Source organism: Sinocyclocheilus anshuiensis, unplaced genomic scaffold (assembly GCF_001515605.1).
Source record: "Sinocyclocheilus anshuiensis isolate Anshui unplaced genomic scaffold, SAMN03320099.WGS_v1.1 scaffold723, whole genome shotgun sequence".
Lineage (NCBI taxonomy): Eukaryota > Metazoa > Chordata > Actinopteri > Cypriniformes > Cyprinidae > Sinocyclocheilus > Sinocyclocheilus anshuiensis.
Window position 1 is genome coordinate 604,262 of NW_015551048.1, and position 10,090 is coordinate 614,351.

Here is a 10,090-nt window from a genome sequence, read left to right on the forward strand (position 1 = left end):
GAACCTGTAGATCAGACCAAAGCTTGTTAAAGGTGCCAAAAGCAAATTTCATCACCACATGCAGGCCGATCCTCTAGCTTTTTTTTTTTTTTTTTGACAGAGCATCACAAATGGCAGATCAAAGCTAAATAAAAGGATCAGGAGCAAATTTCCCAACATAGAGCTTCAAACAGCATAATGAGGGCAAATGTAATTGAAAGTGTGGTGTGGTGTGGCATCTAAGGGCTTGCTCTGTTTATTTAAACAAGGTTTAGTCAACAGGGTTAGGTATCCTGATGATTTTGGAGGCAACGGAGGTCACCATTCCTCTGTCATGCAAAGAGTATTGAAATTCTGGCTCATTAATCACACTGCCTTTCAAGAGCTGCTTTGGCAAAGCATCAAAACAGAGCATCACCACTTTTCAGACAAACAGAGCTTATCTGCTTGAACCAGCAGGGGTTGCAGACATCGGCAAAGAAATGGAGTGTGGAGAAACAGATTCTGCTAAAACTGCTAGGCACTGTGATACCTCCATCATAAATAACACCAGCGCATTTTTACTCCACAAGTATACTCTAGGGCAGAGGTTCTGACTCAGGACCCAGATTATAAATGCATGAAGTAGCAGCCCAATGCACTACCAAAACTGTTTATCATTCAAAAATAATGCAGTTGCTCTTAAAAAAATAAAATGTCCTTAAATGTATTGACATTAATTGCATAGACCCAAAAATATGCAGCATTTTTAACAGGCAGAATACTGACATTTTTGTAAATGCATACACCTGCAGATCAATGCAGATGTTTTGTTCTACAGATTACTGCATAAGATATTCTTCTGAATATGAGAAATGCACAGTCAATAAGTGCCTAAACATATCAATACAGTGTTTATCAATGGTTTTATGCTGTCGGCAGCCAACAATTCAATGAAAAAACGTGTCTGACACAAGCTTCAAGTTAAGCTGCAGAATATTAGAAATGCAGAGTGCATACAGATTTTTGAGCTTATCAATTTTTCTGTTCTATCTATACATGCATTGTTAGTTGTATCTACTGACTGTGATCAGATCTAATGCTGCATTCAAGTTCTCATGAGAAGTTCAAACTTACATAGAAATTGTAATTACCACTGTTTTCAAGTGACACATCAATTACCTTCTTTCCGTTTCACAAAGCCAGAAAGCATTTTATCAGTAACCTAACAAAATGAAGAGCAAAGAATTCACATAAGGTGTGTAATTAGTGTTTTATCTGTGTATTTTTTCATTCTTGTGTTGCCACAGAGAATGATGGGAAATGCAGTTGGTCGTACAAGTCTGTCTCCTCATAAATCAGCTAACTGAGCAGAATCTTCAGCAGCACACAGAAGGCCTACAAACTGAATAGTGAATCAACATTCACAATTACAATTTATCATGAATAATACCCATTTGATTCTGCCATAATTCTTTATTTTGCAAAAAGTTGAGACTTATACTGCCTTCAAGTGCACCTGGGAGTACCTCAGAGCATTTGTTATTTCAACATGCCACATAACAACTACATTTCAAAATTATGACAGTTATTATTCAATCACATATTTATGCATATCAAAACTAAACGTGTTACATAAAGGAAACTTTAAAAGTTGATTAACTCGCAAAAATTATTATAATTCACTACAAATTGCTTTCTGCTCACAGATATATTATATGATATTACTTTCCACAATTTTTCAAATCAACTCCCCCCTTTCCATTGTCACAGCTGATGTATCATCTCACTCGTATTACATTACTTTGCTCAGACATTCATGTGCTCGGATTTCGTAATTATGATATTTCCAACTCTGCTTAAAGGGCACAATAAGGAAAATACAAAATCACATTGGTACTTACAACTTCATTGTGGTGTCCATGTGCACTCAACCCATACATACATTCATTCTGATATGACTTGAACGCAGCATGTGACCTATTTTGGGGTCGTGACCTACTAGTTGAGAACCAAAGCTCAAGAGAACTCACGGCTATTTGTCACAGATTCTGAAATATTTCCTAAACGTCCACTTGCTAGATCTATGCCTTTTTTTAATTATTTATTAGAGAAATAAATGAAAAGATTTCTGTGGTCAAAGAGAGTGAAATGAAGGAGCACTAGAGCAGTCTGAAAGATGGCAGACTGAGGGTGAGACAGGAACAGGGTGAATGGGTTTATTTTAGGCTTTAGTAGTTTTATGTGTGAGCTGTCTGCAGCAGGCATATTTTATGAACCTTCTCACAAGTGGCTTATCAGTGCTGTCTTCATGATGCATGTCGTTTAGCTGAGGCCAGCCGTCTTCACCTTTTTTACAAGTCTAGTGTAAAGTTCTGCTGATGTGATCCGGTTTTTACTTTCTAATTGGGGCCCAGACAACTTTCAGTCATTATAGGGGGCTTGGTTACACAAGTCATGTTAAACAAACCCCTGCAAATTTGCAGTTCAGTGTCACACTCTGGGAAATGACGGTTGCAGACAAAATGGAGATATGTGTGTCTGCACAGAGCCAGTAATGCTGGTAAACCTGTTAAATTTAGCATACTAAGTGCAAGAACACCAGATCCAGATGTGAAGTCCCTTGAAAACAAAAAAGTATACTTTAGCATACTTTTATAAAGAGTACTTATTATGTAAAAAATATAAAATAATTGACTTTAGTGCAAAATGAATGTAATGTTTTCAGGACACTTGCATATTAATTGTAACTAAAAGAAAATGTATTAAATTTTATTATGTATTTCATAATTCATAATTTCATAGTTACTTATATATTGTCTTTAAAATAAAAGTTCAAGTGTACTATTGAATGTACTGAAAAGCATTTATAGTAAATTAAAATGTAAAGTAAATTATATTTTTAAAACAAAGTAATTTCTATTAAAAGTTGTATACTGTATATATTTGTAATTACACATTTGCAATGATGAAGTTGCAATTTAGTACATTTAACGTTCATTAACTTTAAATGTAATATTGAATAACACTACAGTTTAAATAGTACTTTACAAATTATAATCATAATTATAAATGATTAAAGTATTTTACATATGCTTTATAATTTTAGTCAACACACCAAAATAAGTGCAATTCTTAAAAAAAAAAAGACAAACGAATCTTAAAGCGTAATGGTTTAAAATATACTTTACAATAAAACTTAATTTGACATTGTTACAAAGTGCACTTTAATTAATAGTATATTATCTGTAAAGTATAGTTACTTAGAATGATACTTCGACACAACATTGCACATTCAATACAATTAAGGGCACTTCTTTTTCACAGTAGGTAACTATCCATTAAAGACAATTTACTTGGAGCAAATATACTGTATATACACACTATACTGTATATACTGTAAATATACAGATGCTTGTCCACATAGTATTCCCACCTCAGAAAGGACAGCTTTAGACAATTTCACATCTCTAAAAATGAACAGGTTTTCACTGAATAATTAATGTAAGTGCTTTAAAAAATACAAGCTTCACATTTCCGCTTTAAAACCCTTTTGTTGTTGGCCTGGTTTACCTCTTTTCTAAGTGTGCTATACTAAAAACACGGAAGATTTAAAATGATTATTTGCAGTAACCAGTATGCATTATGTCACAAATGCTGTCAACAGAGCTTGTGTTCAGTGTTTTGAATGCAGCAAACATTCCTTTAGGAAGCTTTCTTAAGACTGCTGTGGTAAATAAGAGGATGTGGGCTGGAGTTTCATAAGATGCGAATATTATACTGTCACTCTCTAAAGAAAACAGGAAGTCTCTGTTCCTGGTGGGTGTAGTAACTGACATTTGGACACTCTTGAGGGAATGCGATGACATGCTGCATAAAATCACTTTAACGCCTTACTGAAACAACAGAGAGTTTGTGCTGGACAAAAATCTCCATGCAAATAAAGAAAAGTTCTTTTTAAATTAAACAACATGGGCTCATCTTTTAACTTGTAATTTATTGTATGTTTAAAAATACAGTTGTTACATTTCTAAGCTGATTAGCATTAGCAATTAGCCTCTGCTGGTAGATTGCTGTGTAAGGTCCTATCCCACTTTCTCAATTCCTAAACACAAACAAGTGTGTCATAATGAGAAAGAGCTGTTCTTAAAGATGTCATATGATGCGATTTCAATTTTTCCTTTCTCTTTGGAGTGTTACAAGTTCTTGGTGCATAAAGAAGATCTGTAAAGTTGCAAAGACTAAAGTCTCAAATCCAAAGAGATATTCTTTATAAAAGTTATAACAACTACCTTACTAACTATTAATAAGCAGCAAATTCGGAGTTTACTGAGGCAAAAGCCATATTTAATGGTTCGTTAACGGTGAGAATTGGACCTTAAAATAAATTGTGACTGTTTTTACTTTTGCCGATATTTGTCTATCTCTGGTCGTTCTAGCTTATCAGTTCACCTTTTGATTATTACTGCTGCCTGAGTTGTTACTATAGTTATTCTGTGTGTGATTTTATTTTCCATCCTATTATGGGTGAGTTGCTAAAAGTCAGAGACAGTCTGTAGATTTTCAGCAGCTAACAGATTTGCATGTATGATGCTGGGCACAGATTTTTTATCTTTAGTCTATGATTCCATCCAGCCCGAGGATTTCAAACATGTTTTTGTATTTTTTGTATTTTGTAATGTGTATTTTGAGCTGATTTTAGAATGCATGTTGTGTTCATTTGTCACAAGTCTCCTAGTAACAAGACGTGTTTCTGTGCAAGTTTATAGGCTTTATGCAGGAACAAACCAGAAAACAGGTCTCATCGCATCTCGAGAAATTGCTAATAGCAGTATGAACTGATGGCAATATCTATCGACTATTAATCAGCTAACCTGCCTAATTTTATTTGTTGTTGGCATTTTATTAGATTTTAATATCCAAATGTTAGTGAGAAGAAGAAAAATAGACTATGAGATATCCATTTACATATGTGATGGTTTGTTGCACATAACCCACAGAACAAAAATCTGGTAGCATGTGATCATTTAGTGTATGATGTCCAGTTTTTCTCCATTTACAAATTTGGTGAGTGTATGACGCCTAATGTTTTAAAATCTGTTTTGAAAATTTGAAATGATTTAAAAAGTTGTTCACTTACAAAATAAAGTCTAACTGAAAACACAAAGAAAGGGAAATGTTTGATTTAACCATTTTTACCCATTTTCACCAGTGACCATTTTTTTCAGAGAAAGGTTTTTTTGGAAATTGTGTTTCTTGCACACGACAAATCTCAGAAAATCAGCTTGTATTTAATTTGCATTTCAGCTCTCATGTTACTCCTCAAGTGTGGTGTTGCATTCCACTCACAAAGCAGAGAGCCTGTCTCATGTGTGTACTGTGAATTTGGATATACTTTTTTTGTGACACTGTGGTTTCGGATTATTTTAGGATGCAGCCACTGGTCTCAAACTCAAGACATGAGCTATAAGTTTGAATTAATCACTCAGTCATCAAACTCATCAAAGGTACTTTATTAATTGAATTGCTACAAGAACCAGAATCACTAAATGGAAATTGATCTGAATCCCTAAATTCCTTATGATTATCATATCATTTTGTTTCAACATGTTACTCTCATATCTCTGGAAGCAGTGGATCTTTGTAGATTTTGTTGTTGTTGTTTTGTCAGTCTCTACTATAAAAGAAACTAGACTTTGCAACCACTCATTCATAAACATATCACTTTTCTGTTAATAATATTCAGTACAATTTCTACCTACTTTAATTCAAAAACTTAAGTTCAGTTGCTGCCTTCATTTTTTTAAAGTATAATCAACTTGGTTGTACAAGTGTGGGTACAAAATGTAAAGGGTTACTTCACCCAAAAATGAAAATTCTGTCATTAATTTCTCACCCTTATGTCGATCCAAACCCAGAAGACCTTTGTTCATCTTCGGAACACAAATTAAGATACATTCCTTTATATACTAAGGCTGTAATTGTGATAAGAAGAACACATCAGTTTCACTGATGCTCTTCAGGAAACAGAAGGTAGCTTGGCTCAGTCTTATGAGACCTGTCAAGAATATGTCATATTTCACATTAAAAATCAAAAGAAAGTAGTAAGGAATTATATTCTGCTAAAAGTAAATGAAATGACAATTTGCTGAAATTCATTCACTCTCAGACCATCAGATTTGGAGAAATATAGCATTCCGTCACTTGCTCATCTATGGATGCTCTGCAGTGAATGGGTGCCGTCAGAATGAGAGTCCAAACAGCTGATAAAAACATCACAATAATCCACAAGAAATCCACACCAGTCCAGCAATTACCATCTCGAGAAGCCAAAAATTGTGTGTTTGTACGAAACTCATTCTCCATTAAGACATTTTTTACTTCTGGCCAGAATATGAGTCCTCTATCCACAACCACGTGAAAAAAGTCATCTGGTCTGAATCAGAAGAGAAATCTGCACAGATCAAGCACCATTTACAAGCCAATACAGTCCAAAATAATTTTTAACAAATATGTGGGTGGATTTTGATGTGAGAGACAACAGGAGATGGACTTTTTCGATTGTCATTTTTTGGGTAAACTACTCTTAATTGTTACAAGTTTTCACAATGCAACAGTGTAATTTACTTGATGCAAATGAAACACATTGACATATCTTTCAAAACTATACAAATATGCGCAAATATACTCATGTTATTATGCATGTGAATGAAGTATAAGTACAAGCTTTCCAGATTGTCTCAGTTTAATCCTTGTTCTTTATCCTCCCGAGCCTGTAAAGTGCTCCCTGAATTCCTCATTATCTGTCAAGCCTGGTGTCCCTTTTGTTCTGTGCCTGTCTTATTTAAAGCAGCAGAATTAAATAAATATCAGCGCGGACTGATGGAAAGATGCATCTGTTCTCGTGTCTCCTAGGAGAATCACCAGTACAGCTTTCCAATCCACAGTCGCCCTCTTAAATGTGCAAACAGCAAAACGGCCCCTCCAGTATAATCTAAGAGCTCACCATGTGCAGCTTCTAACCATGAGGAAGACTAAATTAGCAGCACTTCTCCTCTCAGATAAATAAATGAGCACATGCCTTTTACACTCATTAGGAAAGTGAAAAGCTTGATGTACAGTAAGGCAGTTCATATTTGAACTGTCCACACAAGAAACTACTCCAACACTACAACCAAATTGGGAAAAATGCCTTTGTTATTTTATAGTCCTAGTTCTGTTAGGTTTCCATCTTATAAACCTGCTTTATACTAGGCACAGAAAGGCACAGAAATGTTCACCGGAAATCTTTAAATCAGGTGCATTCTGGTTAGAAATGCTGTCCAACTTGATGAGGCATCATGCTGATGTGTGGCAAAATACTCATGCAGTCATTTTTAGCAGAAGGTGCCACCGTTAGTTTCCAGAAACTGGAAACGTTCATCAAGTCCATCTTCAGGTAAAAGCAGCAATTTTTTTGGTGATTTTAAAAAACAGTTATTAAAAAAAGACAAAAACTAAAGTTGGCATGCAACCCTGGTATAACATATGCTATTAGTAATTTATGAAATACGTATATATTTAGTATATGTTTTACTTTTTCAAGCAGGGATGCATGATACCCTCTGATTGGTTAAATATTGTTATATTTGTTATGTGGCTTGTTTGGAGTGAATGCAATTGAAGTTGGACATTAGGAAGGGTTTTTATTTTTATTTTATTTTAGTATTTTGTACTAAAGAAATTCACATATAGGCAAAAATTGCATTTGTCAAAAATATAGGAAAACTTAGGCAATTCACACGATAACGCTCAGCGTGGCACTAGAAACGCAAGGCTTCAAACAGTTTCAGAGGTTAGCTCCTGTTTTGGCACAACAGATCCTGGCAGTCGAATACTGTTGTTAAATTTCATTGTAAAACTGCTCTGTATCTCATTACTGTAGGGCAGGGAGTCAAGGACAGCAACAGAAACGAAGCGACATGTTTGTAACATCAGACTGGAGACAAATAGGTGGCTCCCTTTTCCCTCAACACTCTGCCATTAATTAATCAGTGGATTTATTTTTAACAAGTTGCGCTAGAACTTGATGGACTCATTAATAATGCATAGCGCTGCACAGCAGAACAGCAGCATGTGGCTGTCACCATAGGAAACACACGCAGCCATAGAGCATCTAAAAGTGCATGCACATATTTGATCACTGACAACTGTCCCATACAGAGCTCAAAATCTATTTGCTGTGCCATGAAAACTGAATTTGTTAGAAATAGGGAACATGAAACACCTTTTGCAACCCTGACTTATATAATGTGGCGTGACAAAGTATATTTAACAAATGCTTTATATTAACTTTAATTGTGATCATATTTTAAATCTTTATACTCTGCATCTACATTTTGCTCTTCTCATCCTATTTTCACTCCAAATTCAACGTCATGCTTCGCCTTCATTTCTGCTTCCTCTCTGCCCTTCTGCTCTTTTATTTTCTTCCATATCTGACTTGAATTTCCTGACTGCACACTCATTGCTGATTTCTAAAAAGTCGATTTTACATGTCAGTTATAATAATTAGCGAATCTCAGTTTATATAATGATTGTGAGTGGAATTTGTGAAGGTTCAAGGTGGCTTTACCTGAAGCCTACTTTACCTTATAAATGAACAGAAATGCTGTCAAAATAATATGGGGAAAAAATGTGTGTGTGTGTGTGGGGGGGGGTGGAAATTTACTGGATTGTGAAAAGTACATGTTAAAGATTAGAATAGATCCAGGTGGTTGAAAGACAGAAATTGAAAAATAAATAAATAAAATCTGTTTTAGGGGCAATACATGCACTTATGATCAAAAATGTGAATTAAGAACATTTTTATTTCATGTTAACTTTAAGAGATGGAGCAGATTATATTTATGAAGGTTTTTTTATGATAAAAACTATAATGTTTTATTACCATACTACAAAAGTTCATAATTTATGAGCCTTTATGATGCTGTGAATGCTTTTTATTAAAGCATGACATCATCTTACAACAAAGAAAAAATCCCTGCTTCATTTTTAGTTATTGCTAATACCAAATGTTGTAACATTTAGGAATGAAGTTCACTAAACCAGTGATCTTTAACCTTTTTAATGACAAAGATGCCTTCACGGATAGACAGCCAGAGCAGGGCAACTCTTCATATAAAACTGAATGTTACCAAGTCAGCTTCATTTACATAGCGCTTTATACAATAGTCTACATATTAGCCAATATAGTTGATGAAAAAAGATGAGAATGTGTAGTTTTTAGTTTAAAAAAATGTCATTTAAAAAACAAGAACTATCTATATTCAAAATCTCTCTGTTTTCTTTGACAAAAAGAGAAGAAAAATATATGGGGCAATACATGCACATGCACATGCACCAAGACTAAAATGACACTAAAATTCACAGATTTTTAGTCAACTAAAACTTGACCAAAGTCTCTTTAAGGCAAGTCATTTCACCTTTGAAACTCCTCTAGGGCAGCTCTATTTCAGTCATGTAAGTGCAGCTCCTATCTCTTTGAATGGGGAAACATTAAATTACATTTCATATTTTAAGTCACCAATGAAGTCTGACAGCAACTGTATCATAAATGTTGTTTCTTATGTTCAAATAGCATTAACCATTTAGGCGCCAGGGATTTTTGGGAAAAATGCTGGATTTTGAAATCAAGATTTCAAAAGCTTGTGTCTTGAAAGGGCTTAAAGATAGAAATCTACTGTAGAAAATTAGAAAATTAGAAAAATGTTGGGCATGACCGAAAGTTTATGTGGGGTGTAAATATACTCGTCTAATTTGCATATTATGACGTCTTCAGAGGCGGCCATCTTGAATTTCATAATATTCAGGAAATAGTAGATATTGAATTGATGTTTGAACTTATTTGCATGTTTTTTTTTTGTCTTTTTATCCTCATTCCAAATTATCAGAAAAGTGGAAACCAACTATAAAACAGGAGAAAGTACTAAATTACCAACAGGCTCATCAAAGCGTTTGATCCAGTCCTGATATGCGACTTTGGCACTTAGAGGGTTAAAAAGGCACGTTTTTCAGGCTAGACCAGCCAATGCGCACGTGCAGTACTAAGTGCACGTCTCAGAATGATGACTGTTTCTAAAGCATCTACTTT